Here is a 19613-nt window from a genome sequence, read left to right on the forward strand (position 1 = left end):
GGCTTGTAAAATTTAAAGTGGTCGCACCCTGTAAAGGGTTGCCTACGTATCCTCTCTTAAGGAATCAGGCCAAACGTAGCTCTTTTGAGTGTCCTACTCAAGTAATTATGGGTAGTACTTTTTAAGTTGGCCGAGGTTCGTCATGTTTGAGAACTCATTGTCATCCATGTCAGTTAGTTTTGTTGCACCTCTTGATAGGATGGTTTTGACGATATATGGTCCGGACCAATTAGGCCTAAAATTGCCTTTTGGGTCCAGAACGTTTTTTTCTTAGTGCTTTTAACACCAAGTCTCCTACTTTGATGTTTCTTGTCTTGACCTTCTTATTAAAGTGCCTAGCCATACGGGTTTGATAACATTGGGTATGATGTAGAGCTCATAGTCGCTTTTCATCAAGTAGGGTTAGCTCTTCGTATCTTGCTCTAGTCCATTCGACTTCGTCGAGTTTGCTTTCTAATGCAATGCGTAGAGACGGTATCTCTAGTTCTATAGGTTGCACGACATCCATTCCATAAACCAAGGAAAATGGCGTATTTCCTATTGATGTGCGAATTGACGTGCGATAACCCCAAAGTGTAAAATGGAGTTTGTCAGGCCAATCCTTGTAATTTTCTGTCATTTTCTCGATAATAGTCTCTAGGTTTTTATTAGCTGCCTCAATTGCTCCATTTGCTTGAGGTCTATAGGGGGAAGAAAGATGGTGTTGAATACCATATTTTTGTAACAATTCTTCACATTCAGCTTGAAAGTGAGTTCCATTGTCACTTATCATCTCATGTGGGACTCCATATCGACAAATAATATTCCTTTCAATAAAGAGTGTTACATGTTAGTTTAGCATATGATCGTGCTTCAACCCACTTTGTGAAGTAATCAATTGCTACTAAGATGTATTTATGACCTCCTATCCCGGGGGGGTGATTTTACAGATAATATCAATTCCCCATTTAGAGAATGACCATGGTGAAGTGTAGGTGTAGAGTAGAGACGGAGGAACATGTTGTAAGTTAGCGTAAATTTGGCACTTAGGGCATCTTTTTACATATTGATGACAATCCCTATTCATGGTAGTCCAATAGTACCCTTCTCGCATTATCTTTTGGACTAGCATTTTGAAATTAACATGGGTTCCACAAATGCCTTCGTGGACTATCCTCATAGCTCTTTGGGCGTCTTTTTTCCCTACACATAAGAGAGCTCGTCCCTTAGGTACCCTTTTATGTAACTCGTTGTCTATGAGTACGTATTGGGAAGCCAAGAGTCTTAATGCTCATTTTGCTCTTTTGTCAGCATGAGAAGGATATTCTCCTTTGGTGACGTAATTGAGTATATCCGTGTACCACGGTTCTTCTTCTTCTTATTCGTCTTGGGCCACTTCGTCATCTTCTATGGCTTGAATGTAAGCCTGTTTATGCCTTTTCTCTATGGTTAGAGGCATTTGTTCGATTTCCGCAGGAATCCTAACCATTGAGGCTAGTCTCGCCAAAGCATCAGCAAATTGGTTTTCCTCTCAAGGTAGATAGGTGTATTCTACCTTTTCCAGCTGGTTGGTGAGAGTTTCCAAATAAGTTTGGTAAGGGGCTAGGCTTTCACTCCTTACTTTCCATCTTTTGGAAATTTGGTTGATGATCAACGAAGAGTCTCCAAATATTCGCAATTTCTTCACTGCCAATGCCAAAGCTGTTTCAAGGCCTACCACGCATGCTTCGTATTCGACAGCGTTATTGGTAACGTCAAAATCTAGCTTTATAGAGATTGGAACATGTTCTTCTTTAGGTGATACTAATAGTACTCCAACGCCACATCCTTTTTGGTTTGAGGCTCCATCGAAGTATAAAGTCCACGTATCATCTTCTGTGACCATCGAGTCTTCATCTGGAAATTCGTTGCCATGTATTGGCGTCGAATCTTCTATTGGGAAATCCGCTAGGAAGTCCGAAACCACAGATCCTTTGATGACCTTTTGAGGCATGAATCTTACATCGAACTGGGCTAGATTGACTATCCACCTTGATATGCGCCCATTGAGTGTAGACTTTTCGAAGAGATACTTAAGTGGGTCCATTCGAGAAACTACGAAGACTGTATGCACGAGCATGTAATGTCTTAGATTGGTTGTGGCCCATACCAATGCGAGGCACAATTTCTCAAGCGGTGTGTAGCGTACTTCATACTCGAGCATTTTCTTACTTAGATAGTAGATTGCGTTTTCTTTACCTTCTACTTCTTGTGCAAGAATAGCCCCTATTGTCTCCTTGGTGACTATTAAGTACAACCTAAGAAGGATCCCTAAAAGTGCTGGTGCTAATACGGGAGGATTTGCGAGATAGGCTTTGATCTTTTCAAAGGCTTTTTGACACTCGTCGTCGCATATTACTGGCACATTCTTTTTGAGCTTCTTGAATATTAGTTCGCATATCGTTGTTAGCTTCGATATGAACCTACTTATATATTGCAACCGGCCAATAAATCCTCTAATTTGTTTCTCGATTTTGGGCGGTGGCATTGACATGATCGCCTTGATCTTGGTTGGGTCTATCTCTATTCCTCTAGAGCTTATGACATATCCTAAGAGCTTGCCTAAGGTGACTCCGAAAGCACACTTAGATGGATTCAGCCTCATGTTGTATTTTCTTAGCCTTTCAAAAAATTTTCTTAAGGCTACTTGATGTCCTGGGCGATCTTTTGATTTTACAATCATATCGTCTACATATACCTCGACTTCTTTGTGCATCATGTCATGGAGTAGGGCCGTTGCTGCTCGTTGGTAAGTAGCACCCGCGTTTTTCAACCCGAATGGCATTACCGTGTAACAGTAAGTACCCCACGGCGTTATGAATGTTGCTTTCTCCATGTCTTCTTCCGCCATGAGAATCTGGTTGTACCCTGCGTATCCATCCATAAATGAGAGAAGTGCATGATTTGCTGTATTATCTACTAAAATATCGATGTGTGGTAAAGGGAAATCGTCCTTTGGACTTGCCTTATTTAAATCTCGATAGTCGACACACATTCTTACCCTTCCATCCTTCTTCGGAACTGGGACCATATTTGCTACCCATTCGGGGTATTTGGATACCCTAATAAAACCTGCAGTTATTTGTTTCTGAACTTCTTCTTTTATTTTAAGAGCTACGTCGGATTTCATTCGACGCAGCTTTTGTTTTACAGGTTTTATTCCTAGAATTAGTGGTATAATGTGTTGAGCTATTTCTCTATTAATGCCTGGCAAATCTTCATATGACCAAGCGAATACATCGATAAATTCTTCGAGTAGATTAATTAAATCGGTTCTTTCTTGTTTATTAAGTGTTAATCCGATTTTAACTTCTCTTTTAATGGTTGAATCACTTGAAATATCAACCGTTTCAGTGTCCTCAGTTATCGGTGTTTTATTTTCAAGTGTTTCCATTGCTTTAATAATTTCTTTGTCATTTTCATTGTTAGTTAAACAATGCTCGTCATCTTGGGTTAATGAAGAACACGAGGAGTAAGAGGAAGAAGACATATTATTGAATTCTGAAATCATTACATCGAAAAGAGAAATGTCCTCAGGGACTTGATTGCTAACTATCCTAGGAATAGAATTAGAAACAGGGAGTGTTATGGCTAAAGACTTAGAAGACTCTACAGGAAAAGACTCTGACTCAGACTCTGACTCAGACGATTCTTCAAACATTGGTCCTTGTCCTGTTGTTATTGAGATTTTCTTCCATTCGGAGTAGTCACCTTGACCGCCTTGTGCCATCCTTGCATTGAACCTTCCGCTGGAGTGATGAGCTTTGAAGGGTCAAAGTTCTCGCTTTGTAGGACCGTTTGGATAAGTGAGGAATTATCCTCAACATATTTCGGCTCATCTTTTTCACGCCTAAAGAGGAGTCCCATAACATTAAAGTCAAAGCACGGGGGTGCTTTCTCCTTGTGAATAGGAGTTGGGATCTCGTCTAGAAAGTAACAATCCAGAAAGATTTCGAACCCAGGTTGCCTTATGCCATTTACAACAAAGGGTTCGGGAAATTCATAGCATGGATAGTCTTCTCCTTCTCTTACGAACTGTTCGTTGAGAGTAAGAGAGTACTGGTCCATTGGGATTGCTTTCTTTTGGGTGCGAGCGTTCCTACGCGCCTTAGACTTTTCCTGGGCTCGCTTAAGATCTTCCCAAGTTGGTTCGAAACCAAGTCCGAAAGTATCCAACTTAGGGAGGCTAGGCGATTCCATTTGTTTTGCTATCTCCTTTTTCTTTCCTAGAGTCATTCCGGGAAAGTGTCCCTGTCTCTTGAGAGTAGCATTTACCGTCATGTTGGAGTGGGAGTCGTAACAAGGAGGGGTCCTTTCATCCTCCTCGATTAAGGAGACCTCCTCACTAAAGCCCCACAAGTCTTCGTCATCTTCATCGTGCTCCACATTAATGATCGGATTTTCAACAGCTTTGATCCTCATAGGTGAAGCATCGATTGTAATAGGGATCCCTCCAACTATAGCTTTTACTTGTTGGTGAAGAGAAAAAGGGAATGCCTTGAGGTCATGAAGCCAAGGGTGTCCCAACAATAGGTTGAAGGAAGCCTTAATATCTACCACTTGGAAGGTAGTGGTATGTTCTATTGCTCCCGTCGTTACATTCATAGTGATTTTTCCAAGAGCTTGGCGACGAGTATTGTCGTAGGCTCTTATTCCTTATGTTGACGGGGTTAAGTCCTCATCCCTTATGCCTAACATCCTTGTAGTTCTGAGTGGACAGACATTGTTTGCCAATCCATTGTCTACAAGAGTCATTGGGACATTCATCCTCTTGCAGATTACCGTGAGGTTTAGAGCCTTGTAATGCTTATCACCTTCCGGAGGTAGATCCTTGTCGGAAAAGGTGATTAGATTGGTAGGACTAGGGGGATCACTCGTAAGGAAATTAGCCAACCCCTTAGGAGTGGTATCAGAATCTATCCCTATCTTATCCAAAGCATTCATCATCGCCATCCTATGTTCTTGAGATGTAGCTAGAAGTTTCCATACATTCATTTCGACTTTGGTCTTCTTGAATTGTTTGACAATATCATTGTCCTCTATAATAGGTATGGGAACTTGCTGCATAGCAGGAATAGGTTGTGTGGAGATGGGAGGTTGCATTCTCCCAGATCTTGTGAGGACGTCTATGGGTGAATCTTCTTCATCCCAAAAATCGCTTACAGGATATACGACCGAAAGTGGAGGTTCTTTGATAAGCTTAAGATAGACGTCTTCGTCATCGCTGTCCCAAACCCCATTAATGCTTATATCTTGTTCTTGTGGGATTTGAACTAGTTTTTTGTCATCAATCATCTTCTGAATTTAATCTTTGAATTTAAAACAGTTTTCAATGGTATGTCCTCCTGATTGATGATATGGACAGTAGAATCTATCTGTCCTCTTTAGAGATTCAAATGATCTCGGTTCGAGAGGTTTGACTTTACCATTCTCGGAGAGCATTTTGAACATTTTAGCATAGGAAGTCCTAATTGGAGTGTAGAGTTTATTACTCTTCTTGGGGGTGTCAATTACTTGGAGAGGGAATGACTTCTTCTCCCTAAGTGGAACCTTAGCATGTTTGCTTTGAAGCTCCTTTCTTTGTTCTTTCATTAATTTAATAGCTTCACGTAACAAGTCTATTCCCTTCCACATTGATCGTATGAGAATCTATAATTCTTCCTTGGTTGCAAGTTTTGTTCAGGAGGAAAATCATTAATGGCATCGAAAAAGGTTTCCTCCTCTTCTTCGATAGCATGAGTTTCTTCAATAGGTTTGATGAGAAATGAAGGATCAACATGGTTTTCTTCATCAGAGATAGCCAAGGAATCGGAGAGAGGTGCATTGTTAATACTTGGCTTCTTGCTTGCATGGGGCAATGGTAGCTTATTGTTGCCTATCAAATCTTGGATAGCTTTCTTAAGCTTCCAACAATTCTCAGTAAGATGGCCCCTACCTTGGTGATACTTGCAATGTGCATTGGGGTTCTAATTGGCTGTCCTCTTTTAAACTGGTGGATCCCCGAATGGTCCAATAGGAGTTATAAGACCTTTTGCATTCAGTGGATCGAATGCGGTGTCATAACTCATACCAATAGGAGTAAAATTCCTCCTAAATGGTTTGTTTTGTCCTTGGTTGTTCATAGCAAGGACTTCACTCAAATTAAAGGTGCTAACATTATTTGAGTGGGTGGTTTTGGAAGAAGAAGGGTTGTCATTCTTCTTACCTTTCCAGCCACTGTTGGAGTTGTTGTTAGCAGCTTTTTGTTTAGCTAGGTCATCTTCGATATTAATTCCAATGTCATAGACAGCCTTGAAAGTATGAAGATTATTTTGGTACCTAAGGTGCTTAGAGTACTTTTCTTGGAGATTCTTAATGAACATCCTTACAGATTCTTTCTCACTTGGTACTTCAATCATCCTAGCAGAGGTTTCTCTCCATTTATTGAAGAAAGAAGTGAAACCTTCATTTTCTTTTTGTTTAAGTATTTCAAGTTCCCTATGATCGGTTTCAACTTGAATATTGCATTTATACCTATCAATGAAAGCGTTTACAATTGATTCCCAAGTAGAGGTTTTCTCTTTGTCCAGGGAGAAGAACCATTGTTGGCAAACGGTCTCAAGAGATAAGGAAAATAAAGAATGGAATACTTTTCTATCAATACCCTTAATATTCATTATAGTTTCAAAGGCCCTTAAATGAAAATAAGGATTATCAGTTGCTTTAAACTTTGGGATGTCGTTGGCATTGAACTTCTGCGGAAGAAGCTCCTTGTTCACAGAGACCCCTTGCGAGCTAATGCCCTGGAACCTGTAATCATTAGATATCTTGCTCAAGCTTTCTTGCATGAGCTCCATTTATTGTTGTCTCACAGGGTCATTGATTTGGAGGGTCAAAGCCTTCAAAACCTCAGTAACGCTAGCCATTTGCTTCTTGAGCTCGTTGACTTCTTCTTGACTTGCCATTATCTTCTTAGCTTTTCTTTTCCAAGTGATTGGTTAGTCAAAAAGCTGAACTTGAACGAAGAGGTTATCCTTGATTAAACGCCCTTCCTTTCTTAACCACACGCTGTAAATTAAACCATTTATTTGTTTTGACTTGACTCAAATTGACTTTGACTTTACGGGTTTATAAAGAAAAAGGAAAAAAAGCAAAAATAGGGTATATTTTTGGGGAATATATTTTTGGGGAATCAAGTATATGGGTTCAAACAAGTGGTTAATTGGAGGACTAATATCCGACTTACCCCCCTAAAAAAAATGACGGAAAACACGCGCATACAAGACTCTCTAGACATGGTCAAAGTGTATATACATGTTAGTGTGTGCTTTATTTGTGGGTGTAAGTGACAAGCTTTCTTGCATGAGCTCCATTTATTGTTGTCTCACAGGGTCATTGATTTGGAGGGTCAAAGCCTTCAAAACCTCAGTAACGCTAGCCATTTGCTTCTTGAGCTCGTTGACTTCTTCTTGACTTGCCATTATCTTCTTAGCTTTTCTTTTCCAAGTGATTGGTTAGTCAAAAAGCTGAACTTGAACGAAGAGGTTATCCTTGATTAAACGCCCTTCCTTTCTTAACCACACGCTGTAAATTAAACCATTTATTTGTTTTGACTTGACTCAAATTGACTTTGACTTTACGGGTTTATAAAGAAAAAGGAAAAAAAGCAAAAATAGGGTATATTTTTGGGGAATATATTTTTGGGGAATCAAGTATATGGGTTCAAACAAGTGGTTAATTGGAGGACTAATATCCGACTTACCCCCCTAAAAAAAATGACGGAAAACACGCGCATACAAGACTCTCTAGACATGGTCAAAGTGTATATACATGTTAGTGTGTGCTTTATTTGTGGGTGTAAGTGACATGCTTTGACTCTTGTGTAAGACCTTGGGACTAAGTTTCTAGACTCAATTAAGGACTAAACAAGGGTACTGTTATTAACAAAATAATCGAACTGATTAGCAAACTGTTTAATTAGACTCTTCGTGATGACTCGAGCAAAATACTGAACTGTCGCCGCCCGCTGTAGTGCAGCGCCTGACGACAGGGTTGTCGCCCGGCGTTGCAACCCAGATTTTTGCGCCATTACCGGAGTATTAATCTGGGACTAGTTTCAGTATTTCTACTCTAGTGGACAGGCCTAAAGCCGTACTAAGTCAATTCTGATTAATTTATTCATCCTTGATTACCAAAATTAATTAATTAATTAATTAGGCAAAATCCTTTTAGTCATTAATTAATTTATTTAGACTTAATCACAAGTCAAACAAACGGTTAGGAAGAATATATAAAGGATGCACAACAAATAATGCACAAGTAGTCAAGTAGTCACGACATGATGCAATGAGTTTGCAACCTAACCATGGCTCTAGTTCTCTAAAGTTCGGGACATGGGTTAGTCAAAGAGGGTCCATGGTTATGAGTCCGGATGCACCGCGCGGAAGCGTTACCTTTGGAAGGGTTGGCGCGAGTGGATGGGACCCCGCGAGTTAAACTCACTTCCATGGTTTGGTGGATTCAACATTCTCGGATGTACCCTTTATTGCTCAGAGCGTTTAATCGGGTAGATGGAGCATGAATCCCCAGAGGGTTATGTCCATATGTAGAACACATATGGGTTTTAGAAAAGTGAGAAAAACTCAATCAGGAAGTAGAATCGAGCCAATAGTGCTAGAACTGGTCTAAATTAGAACTCATATTTCTGGCTCGGTATTGGAAGAACGCAGCGCCATCCAACAGAGACTGTCGCCGCGATATAGCCCTGTCGCCTGGCGATAGAATTGTCGCTCGGTGACAGAGCCGTATCTTGGGCGACATGCTCTGTTTTCTAGACGCCGGTTCCTACATGCCTCAACAGCTTTCTGTGTTTATAATATTTTCCAGTTTTTCGCAGCATTATTTCGGTTCTAGTTGTGAAAGATATTCCTCAAATTTCCTACGTGTAAAAACTCCTATGTTTTTTACTCATTACGGATGGTCTTTCCAATGAGAACCTTTTTTATGCATATGACAATAATGTTAATCAAATTTACGCACATGAAATACTTAGAACTTTTCGAGTCTCGTCCACTTATTCTAAATCATTGCCAAAATAAATTTTAGGAATTAAAATAGATATCCTCCCCAGTGGAGTCGCCAAAAAACTGTAGGGAATATTTCAAGCCATCCCAAACTTGAACCCCATTGTGATCATACACTTAAGCATGGTGGCATCCAAAGGGAAGGAAGCTAGAGCAAAAGAGTCACCAACAAGTTTTAGGAACTTGTAAACCATTCACAGGGTGAAGGTTACACCCCTTAACGATCCATGAGATCGTTAACTCCAATAGGTCTGGAACCAAGACTGGAAGTTCGAGGATGAAGGTACAAATCCAACCTAAAAGAGATTGATGTGCGCTTTCTGACTAACATGCAATCAATAGGTTTACCCTAAACCTATTTATCTATTTTGGTTGAATTTTAATGCACAAACGAAACTATTATTGGCGATCACTTGAATTATAATCAAATTAACCTAAACAAGATTATTAATTATCTTATTAAGCGTGATTACAAGTACAAATTCCCCTTTAAACATGCATAAAAGGTGTGATCAAGTAATAACAAATATATAAGCATCAAGCAACATGATAATCATAAATCATAATTATAATCATAATAACAATCATAATTAAAACAATCATGTTAACGCATAAAGCATAATAATATTAGCAAGATCCTAGGCATGATACTAACAAGATTAATAACAAATCCTAGCATGTCACTAAACAATAAAGATCAAATATATAGTCCTAACATGATATTGGGAAAGAAAATAGGAAGCATCCTAAACATGATACTAGAAAGCAATAATAACATCCTAACATGATACTAGGAATTAATAAAATAATAAACATGCTTTCTACAAGAATAGAGCAATAAGACTACATACTTTGACGCCTCGTATCTCTTTCTAATAACAAAATACACGCGTTAGTAACTTCAAGGAAAATAATAAAATCAAACAATTAAATTAAATAATTGAATAGAGATTTGGGACCAAACCCTCAGAAATTATAACCTTTCACGTCTAGCGCGAAGGCAACTTCGAACTTGGATAGGTGTGTCTAAAACTAATGTATGAGGAATTTTGAGAGGGAAGGTTTAGAAAAAGAATAGAGAGAGAGAAAGCTTCTAGCTTTAGAGAGAGAAAGAGAGAGATGATGATTGTTGATTGTAGATTGTAGATGAGAATTGATGATTGTAGATGATGATTAAAAACGGAGGTCCAAGGACGCTATTTATAACGAAAACAGTCCGGATATGATAAAAAAGAATCAGAGTTCGAAAAGGAATAAAACACGACGCTGTCGCCGCAATAGCCTCTGTCGCCGCGCGACAGAGCTTGTCGTCAGGCGACAGCCTGTGGTGCAGCGCTGCAGGCAATTTTTCCACACGTTTTCCTATTTCTAATAAAATTTAGCGTACGAGGGGTAAAACTGTAATTTTATTTAAAACGCTTCTTTTATTCTAAATAAAACTCATTTATCAATGCTAATCATATTAGGATTCAAAAGAACCTTCTAGAAATTTTTAGAACACTACAATCAATCTTAATTGCATTAGGAATCATAATTCATAATGGGCCCTCCTCTAGATCATTGGGCCGCACATAAAAGTCAAACCGGGCCCAGTTTAGTATCTTGGCCATAACTTCCTCATTATTCATCGGAATTGGGCTTATAATATATTGTTGGAAAGCTCTCTTTGAGCGCAATCCAACTACACTATTATCGGACCCTTGTCATGGACCAAACTAAACTGGATTGGCTATTTTCATAAAGTAGCGAAAACAGAGAGAAAGAAAAGAAATAAAAACTAACCGCAACACTAAACTTTCCACACTTTCGCTTCATTCGATTATGATTCGACGTGAAAAGTATTCATCACCGGGTTTGGTTTTTGGGGAGACATATTTGGGTGTATACAGTTTGTTATTAATCTTGTTAGTATCATGCCTAGGATCTTGCTAATAATGTTATTATGCTTTGAGATTGAATATTATTATTATGATAATGTTTGTTATTATGTTACTTGATATATATATTATTGTTATTGCTTGGTCACGCCCTCTCTTGCAGGTTTAAAGGGAATGTGTATTTGAAATCACGCTTAATAAGATAACTAATAATTTTATTTAGGCTAGTGTGATTTTAATTCAAGTGATTGCCAATAATAGTTTTGCTTGTGTATTAATATTCAACCAACATAGATTAAACAGGTTTAGGATTAATATATTGATTGTATGTTGGTCCAAAAGTGCACATGAATATGAGAAGAATAAAGTAAAGGCCTATTTAGGGCAGGTTCAATCTCTTTTAGGTTGGATTTGTACCTTCATCCTCGAATATCCAATCATGGTTCAGGACCACTATGGAGTTAACGATCTCATGGATCGTGAAGGGATGTAACCTTCACCTTGTGAACAGTTTACAAGTTCCTAATTGTTGGCGATTCTTTTGCTTTAGCTTCCTTTCCTTTGAACGCCACCATGCTTAAGTGTATGATCACAGTGGGGCTCAAGTGTGGGATGCTTGAAATATTCCGTACAATTAGTGTTACACTTTGACCAACACATAGTTTTAGGCAATATAATTGATTTAAATAAAATAAGAGGTATGTGGGGTAGTTTAAGGATTAAATATAAGAAAGATTATGAGATTAATAGTTTATTAAAAAGTAATGGATGTGAAAGGAAAGAAATAATAAAAATGTAGTGGTGGTTTGGGTGGGGATCACAAAGAGGAGAGAAATATTACATTTAAAAGTAGTTTTTTTGCCAAAAAAGAAGTGTAAGATCCTGTTCACTTCACCTTAAAATAATAATATTAAGTAAAAATAATTTCAATTCAGTAAAACTAATTTCATTTCAGTAAAATTAATTTCAGTTTAGTAAAAATAATTTCAGTTTAGTAAAAATAAGTTCAGTTTAGTAAAATTCAGTTATCTTAAAGAAGAATTATAATAGAAAATTAGTAAAAATAATTTAAGTTCAGTAAAAATAATTTAAGTTCAGTAAAATTAATTTAAGTTCAGTAAAAACAATTTAAGTTCAGCAAATATAATTTTGTTTCAGTAAAAATAATTTCAGTTCAGCAAAAATAAGGTGAAGTGAACGGGGCCTAATAGTTATTAAAACACGATCGCATTTAGTAAGTGTAATACTTATTAAAATACGAAGGGAGTACATTAATACATGGAACACAGGAACAAATAGTTCGAAAACAAAAAACATATTTCATGTTTCTTTTAAATAATTAGTGCTCGTAACATGTTTAGCCGTTTTGGTCTCTGAAAGGTTTCATTTTTAATTATTGCACTACTAAGCTATCATTAAAAATAAAAGTACTCCATAATATTTTTTAGGAAAAATTGCCCTGAATAATGGGCATCCGTAAAAAATAATCCCACCTTTACCCCTAATCTTCTCTCAATGGTCCTAGGTGACCGATTACCTGTTAATAAGGTAATTTTTTGTTTTTGGGTTTGAAATACATGTATCACTATACAATTTGTCTAGAATTTTAAATTAAAAAAAATGATTTGTCAGCAACCCATCCACCAGCCCCAGCCACCGTACTCAATCAGAGCTCGCAACAACCATCAGATCAGGGTGGTCTAGGTGGCCGAAATCGGAGCCAGCTATTGTGGGAAATCTGGGCGGCCTAAATTGGGGGGAAGGTGAGGAGGCCGAAATCAGGGTGGGGGACGGTGAGGAAGGTCGAATTTAAGACCGGGGGAAGGGGAGTGAGGCCGCAATCGGGACAGGAAAGGGGAGAGATGCCATGATACCGTTTTGTTAAATAACCAAGTTAGATTCTAAAGTTCTGGAATGGAAACTTGTATGATCAATCTAGAAAACCAGCTAAATAAGAATGAAAGGCAGTTTTGTTGGACTTAATCACTAAGAAATGCAATAACAGATAAATAAGAGAGGACATGGAGAGTTTTAGAGAAGGGAATTTCATTAATAATAAGCATAAAGCTGCTATTACAATGACATTGGCTTATATAGCCTTCATTGACTGCATACATGGACTAAAGCTGAAAACAGAACAAAATAAGAAAGGACAAAAGAAATAACGGTCTTCTCATTGCTGTCAGTTGTCATAGTACTAATAATTCATGTGCTTGTACTATCCTCATTCTCTCCCTAAGCTATATCACCATGCACCCTTGCGTTTTCTTCATTCCTCCCTTCTGACTCAGCATTATCATTCCCTTGTATCTCAGTTGTGCCATCTGGCATCACGTGATTTTGGTCAGCTTCTAATCCTATGATGCCAATTGCATCAATGCTTCCCCCATGGGGAGATCCTTGACCCCAAGGATCAAAGTTTGGGAAGTGCTTCTCAATCAATTCAGCGCCTTCCCATGTTGTTTCCTCTATAAATAACTGATCCCACTACACCAGCCATTGCACCACAGCCTGGTTGTTTCTCTTGACACTCCTCTTATCTAGAACAACAAGGGGAAATTTTTTAGTGTGCTGGTTAAGGTGTGTGTGGGGTAAGTCAGGTATGATTGGGTTGGGTGGAGGTGGACCATGATGTTTTTTTAGCAAGGATACATGGAAGGTTGGGTGTATTTTTGCTGTGTGTGACAGCTTTAGAGTTTAGGCCACCTGACCAATCTTTCTCAGCACCTCATATGGGCCATAATACACGAGGGAGAGCTTTTCATTTAACCTGCCCTACACAGAAGTCTGTCTGTGTGGTTGTAGCTTGAGATAAACCTAGTCTCTAATGTCAAACACTCTCTCTGATCTGTCTTTATCAGCTAGCTGCTTCATTCTATTCTGAGCTTTGTGCAGATTGTCCTTTAGCCCTTTAATAGCAATATCCCTCTATTATAAGCTCCTATCCACATCATCCACTAAGCAGGTGTCAGAGAGATAGGGTCTATGAATGGGGGGGAGGTGGCTGGTTGTACAATATCTCATAGGTGGTGAGCTTGCAAAAGGTGTGATAGTTTGTATTATACCAGAATTCAGCCAAAGCCAACCATTTGCTCCAGTCTTGAGGCTTCTCAAAGCACATGCACCTTAAATAGGATTCCAGACACTTATTAAGGACTTTAGACTGTCCATCTGCTTGGGGATGGTATGATGTGGATAGTTTGTGTTATACTCCTTGCAATTTTATGAATTCATACCAGAACTGACTTAGGTCTATCAGAGATTATGGATTTAGGAAACCCATGGAGCTTGAACACATTGTCAAGATATGCTTGTGCCATCTTTATAGCAGTGAAAGGATGTGAGAGGGCAATGAAGTGAGCATACTTGCTGAGCCTGTCAATTACCACCATGATGACTTCCTTCCCATGAGAGTTAGGCAACCCCTCAATAAAATCCATGGTAACCTCCTCCCATATAGATTAAGGTACTGGTATAGGCTGTAATAACCCAAGATAAGCACTAGGATCATACTTGCATTTCTGGAAGACTTGACATTGCTTGATGTAAGCCTTGATGTCATTTTTCATTCCCTTCCAGTATAACATAGCCTTTGTTCGTTGATATGTAGCTTTCACACCTAAATGTCCACCTTGAGGAGAGTTATGCAGCCACTATATAATGTTCTTTCTTACACTGTCAATAGAACTAACTACTATTTTTCCCTTCCTTCTCAAGTTGTTATTTTCCCAAGTGAAATGCTTGTGAGAGTTAGCATTTTGTTGTAATTCCAGAATAATCTACTGCAAGATGGGGTCTGTGCTCCATGTCTACTTAATCTACTCTCATAAATTCTGAGTTGAGTCAAGCTCAGATGTTAACATAGTGCTGAGATGGGCACCATGTACCCTAGACAAGGCATCTGCAGCCTTATTTTCTGCACTAGCTTTATACTCAACCACATAGTCGAACCCAGTTAGCTTTGATAGCTATTTTTGTTGAAATAGGGTGCCCAACTTGTGCTCTAACAAATACTTATGCTTTGCTGATCAGTCTTTATTGTGAAAGGCTGGTAGAGTAAGTAATGTTGCCATTTCCTCACTACTAGCACTACTGCCAAGAGCTCCCTTTCATAAGCAGATAGTTGCATATTTCTATCACTTAGAGCCTTGCTCAGGAAGCTGATTGGGTGTCCTTCCTGCAAAAGTACTACACCAATACCCTTCCCTGAGGCATCAGTCTCTAGGGTAAAGGGTTTAGAGAAATCTAGCATAGCCAATACTGGAGAAGAGGTAACTGCCAGCTTTAGTTGTGTGAAAGCTTCCTTTGCATCATCATTCCACACAAACCCATCCTTCCTGAGCAGCAAGGTTAATGGCTTGCAAATCTTGCCATAATCCTTGATGAATCTTCTGTAATAGCCAGTCAATCCCAAGAACCCTCTTAGTTGTTTGAGAGTAGTAGGTCTAGGCCAGTTTACCATTTCTTGAACCTTGTCAGGATCAGTAGCCACCCCTTGATGAGAGCTAATGTGACCCAAATAGTGTATTTCAGTCAAACCAAAAGAGCACTTTTTAAGGTTAGCATGGAGCTGGTTTTGCTGCATCAGTTCTAAGGTTCTTTTAAGATCAGAGAGATGGGCCTCCTATGAGGGCTATAGATCAAAATGTCATAAAAAATTACTAGGACACATTTCCTCAATAAAGGTTTATAAATATGGTTCATTAGAGCTTGAAAAGTGAAAGGAGCATTAGTAAGCCAAATGACATCACTAGATATTTAAAATGGCCATAGTGTGTTTTGAAAGCTGTTTTAGGAATGTCTTGAGGATGCATCCTAATCTAATGGTAACCAGACTTAAGATCAATCTTGGAAAAGAATTGAGTACCCTGCAGTTCATCTAATAGTTCCTCTATAAGGGGAATTGGAAACCTGTCTTTTATAGTATCTTTGTTCAAGCTTCTATAATCTACACACATTCTCCGGCTTCCATTCTTCTTCTTTACCAGCACAATGAAGGCAGCAAATGGGCTATTGCTGGGTCTAATCACCCCTTGATCAAGTAGAACCTGTACCATCTCCTCTATGACATTTTTCTGCATGGTTGGGTACCTATATGCTCTCAAATTGATGGCATCAGTACCATCTTTCAAAGGAATGACATGGTCAAACCCCTCCCTCTCTGGGGGAAGACTTGAGATTGGTTGGAACACCATGCCAAACTGCTCCACTAGTGAGGTCAAGGGAGGATCAGAGTTGGCTTCTTCTAACTAGTGGGTCATGGGAGAGTAGAAGGAGTCACTAGGGAAAATCTGCATCATAGAGAGAGAGCTATCCTGCTTCAATAACTTTTCCAAGGTTTTGGGTTGCACTAACTTCCATTTCTTGGGGGTTGCACCCCTTAACCTTATTTTCTTGCCCTAGTGCTGAAATTCCAAGATGAGATTGCTGAAATCTCAAAGAATTGGTCCCAGTTGTATGAACCATTGTATTCCTAAAACCAGGTCACTACCACTTAGGGGTAGAAAGAAAACATCAGTTGAAAATTCTGTGCCCTGCATCTTCCAAGAGAATCCCTTGATAGTCTGACTGCACTTCATTTGGTTGCCATTAGCAACGTAATCTTCACCCAAAGTGGTGGTATTGTTTCAACCTTGCAATCAAGCTTTAAGGCTGTATTATGGTCAATGAAGTTGTGAGTACTACCATTATCAAGTAGTAGTTGTAGCTTCTTTTTTCCAGGATGGCCTGCTATTCTCATGGTCTGGAAGGTGGCCATGCCATCTATTGCTTGCATTGAAATATGAGCACACTCCAGTTCTTCCTGCTCAGGACCTTCCTTTTCACTCTCCTCCTCATCATCCAACTCCTCCACCTCGATGTAGTAGAGTTGTGGTCGTTTACCCTTGCACTTATGTCCTGCTTCATATTTCTCATCACACCAGAAGCACTAGTTTTTGAAGGAGTTATGTCTTCGATAAGTGCAATTACTAGATATATCAAGGATCACTATTATGGAGGTAATAAGTTCGTTCTTTTGGGTCGTCATTATCTGTTGCTAGACTATGATTAATGATCTTTGGGCTAGTCAAATAGTCCAAAGCCCACTAGAATGGATCCTATGAGGTCACACACAAAGGTATTGGGTTAAGCAAGTGAGAGGCCCATTAATGGGCCTTATGAGCATTTAACTAATCATAATAGGATTGGGCTAGTGTAGTTTGATTGGGATTAGGAATTGGGCTTTGTCATGGACTCTTATTTAGAGATGTGATCTATAAATAAGATCCATGCCTAGGGTTGAATAGAAGTCACAATTAACTTACAGTAAATTGTGAATCAAGGCAACCAAAATTCCCAAGAACCCTAATTTCCCTCTCTCTCTCACACGGCACCCCTCTCCCCCCCTTGGACTTGCGGCCGGCCACCCCTAGTGGCGTTCGTGGTGGTTCGTGGCTAGTTCGTTGTTCATACTTCTCCGTAGAAAGTCGATTGAAGAGTTCGATCGCGACTAACTAGCATTAGTGGAGGTCTTAATCCGTGTCTGTGGACCAAGTAGAGGAATCACGCTTGGGGTTCTTTATCTCCCTTTATTCTTGCTCGATCACTTGTGGAATCACGCTTCAAAGGTATTAATTCTAATTCTTTATGTGTTATGCATGATCTTGGGATTAGGTGCTATATGAATATGATTCATGTTTTCCGCATTCGTACCTATAAACTCCTACAGTTTTTAGCTCTTTTCTCACTGAATTCAGCTGGGGTTAAGGTTCTTTTGTTGGTGTTTAGTTAGGTTGACAGGGTAGTGTTTGGGTTCTTTGATGCTGGGAAGGGTTTAGGTGTGAAGCTCTTAGTGTTGGCCCTCCAATTTGGGGGGTTAGGAAGGAGTGGGGGTTGTTTAGGGATAGGCTTAGGTTTTTTTGGCTTTGCCAGCAGCCTCCTAGAACTTGGCAAGACAGAGATCTTGCTGCAGGGTGGTGGGGGTGAACATCCTCACAGCTAGTTGTATATCATCCTCCGACCCAGCTAGATAATTGCTCAAGAGATAAGGTTCAGATAGGTCCAGTCTGCTTGCTAAAGCATCAAAAGCATCATGGTATTCCTGCACACTCCCAGTTTGTTTTAAGGATTTAAAGTCTGTCATGGAATCATCATACAAATCTCCAAACCTGGCAGTAATGTCCTTAACATAATCATCCCATTTAGGCAAAACGTGGTTCTTTTTGAGACTATAAGTCTGATGCCACAATAATGCTTTATCTTCTAGATGGATAGCAACCAACTTGACCCTTTCAAGATCCTCTACCCTATCTAGATAAAAAAAAACTGAGTGCACTTATAGATCTAAGATTTAAGATATGTGCCATTAAACTTGGGAAATTCCACCTTAGTTAATCTCGTGGAGTAGTGAGAGTGTTTAAGGGGTGGTTCAGACTCTTGATCTTTGATTACAATTGTGCTAGGATCATATTTAGTTGCATTATCAGACACAAGCTTAGTAATTTGCACAGACAAGCCTAAAAGCAGATCATTTAGTTCCGAAATTGATTTACAATTTTTATTAAATGTTCATACTGTTATTATTGCAAGCAGCATCCAGTTTCTTACCTTGCTCTTGCAGCATAACCTTTAAGGAGCTTTCCAACTTCTTCATGTCAGAAGCACCAAGCTAAGGGGAGTCTTGATGATGACCTTGTGATATGCATGGTGGAAAACAAGCCAAGGAAGGAACTGCTCTGATACCAATGATACCGTTTTGTTAAATAACCAAGTCAGATTCTAGAGTTCTGGAATGGAAACGCTTGTATGATCAATCTAGAAAACCAGCCAAATAAGAATGAAAGACAGTTTTGTTGGACTTAATCACTAAAAAATGCAATAACAGATAAATAAGAGAGGAAATGGATAGTTTCAAAGAAGGTAATTTCATTAATAATAAGCATAAAGCTGCTATTACAATGTCATTGGCTTATATAGCCTTCATTGACTGCATGCAAGGACTAAAGCTAAAAACAGGACAAAATAAGAAAGGACAAAAGAAATAACGACCTTCTAATTGCTGGCAGCTGTCATAATACTAATAATGCATGTGCTTGTACTATCCTAATTCTCTCCCTTAGCTGTATCACCATGCACCCTTGCATTTTCTTCATTCTTCCCTTCTGACTCGGCATTATCATTCCCTGGTATCTCAGTTGTGCCATCTAGCATCACTTGACTCTGGTCAGCTTTTGATCCTATGATGCCAATTGCATCATGCCGATGGTTGTGCCGTAACGGCTAGAAGATCGGCCTAAATGAGCGGAAGGACGACGATTTTGTGGATCGTTTAATGGTGGTTTTGTGGATCAACAACGGACTATCGGTGGGTTTTTGCTGGGAAATGGAAAAGAAAACAGATCGGGTTTTCGTGTAGGAGGAGGCGGAATGGTGGGGATCAGCCACGGCGTCGGCGTCGACTACGGCGAAAGAGCTGGGGTTGGGGGTCTGGGTGGCCGGAGCCACGGGGCAGGGGAGTCAGGTGGCTGGGAAGGGTGGTGGCTTGGCTTTGGTGGTTTTCTAATTAATTTTTTTTTCTTCAAATAAATTTAACTTTTTTTAAAAATTTATTTTATTTTAATTTTATTTTTTTTGACAAATCACAGGTCGACAGGTGTCAAGTAACTTGTTATAACTT

The 19613-nt window shown here is 39.3% G+C and overlaps 1 pseudogene; it reads right to left on the minus strand.

The window, feature by feature from the left end:
- Positions 1-14960: 14960 nt before the first annotated feature.
- LOC145591896 (putative mitochondrial protein AtMg00860 pseudogene) lies at positions 14961-15542 on the minus strand (annotated as a pseudogene).
- Positions 15543-19613: the final 4071 nt, after the last annotated feature.

This window comes from Chenopodium album, chromosome 18 (genome assembly GCF_948465745.1).
Source record: "Chenopodium album chromosome 18, dcCheAlbu1.1, whole genome shotgun sequence".
NCBI lineage: Eukaryota > Viridiplantae > Streptophyta > Magnoliopsida > Caryophyllales > Amaranthaceae > Chenopodium > Chenopodium album.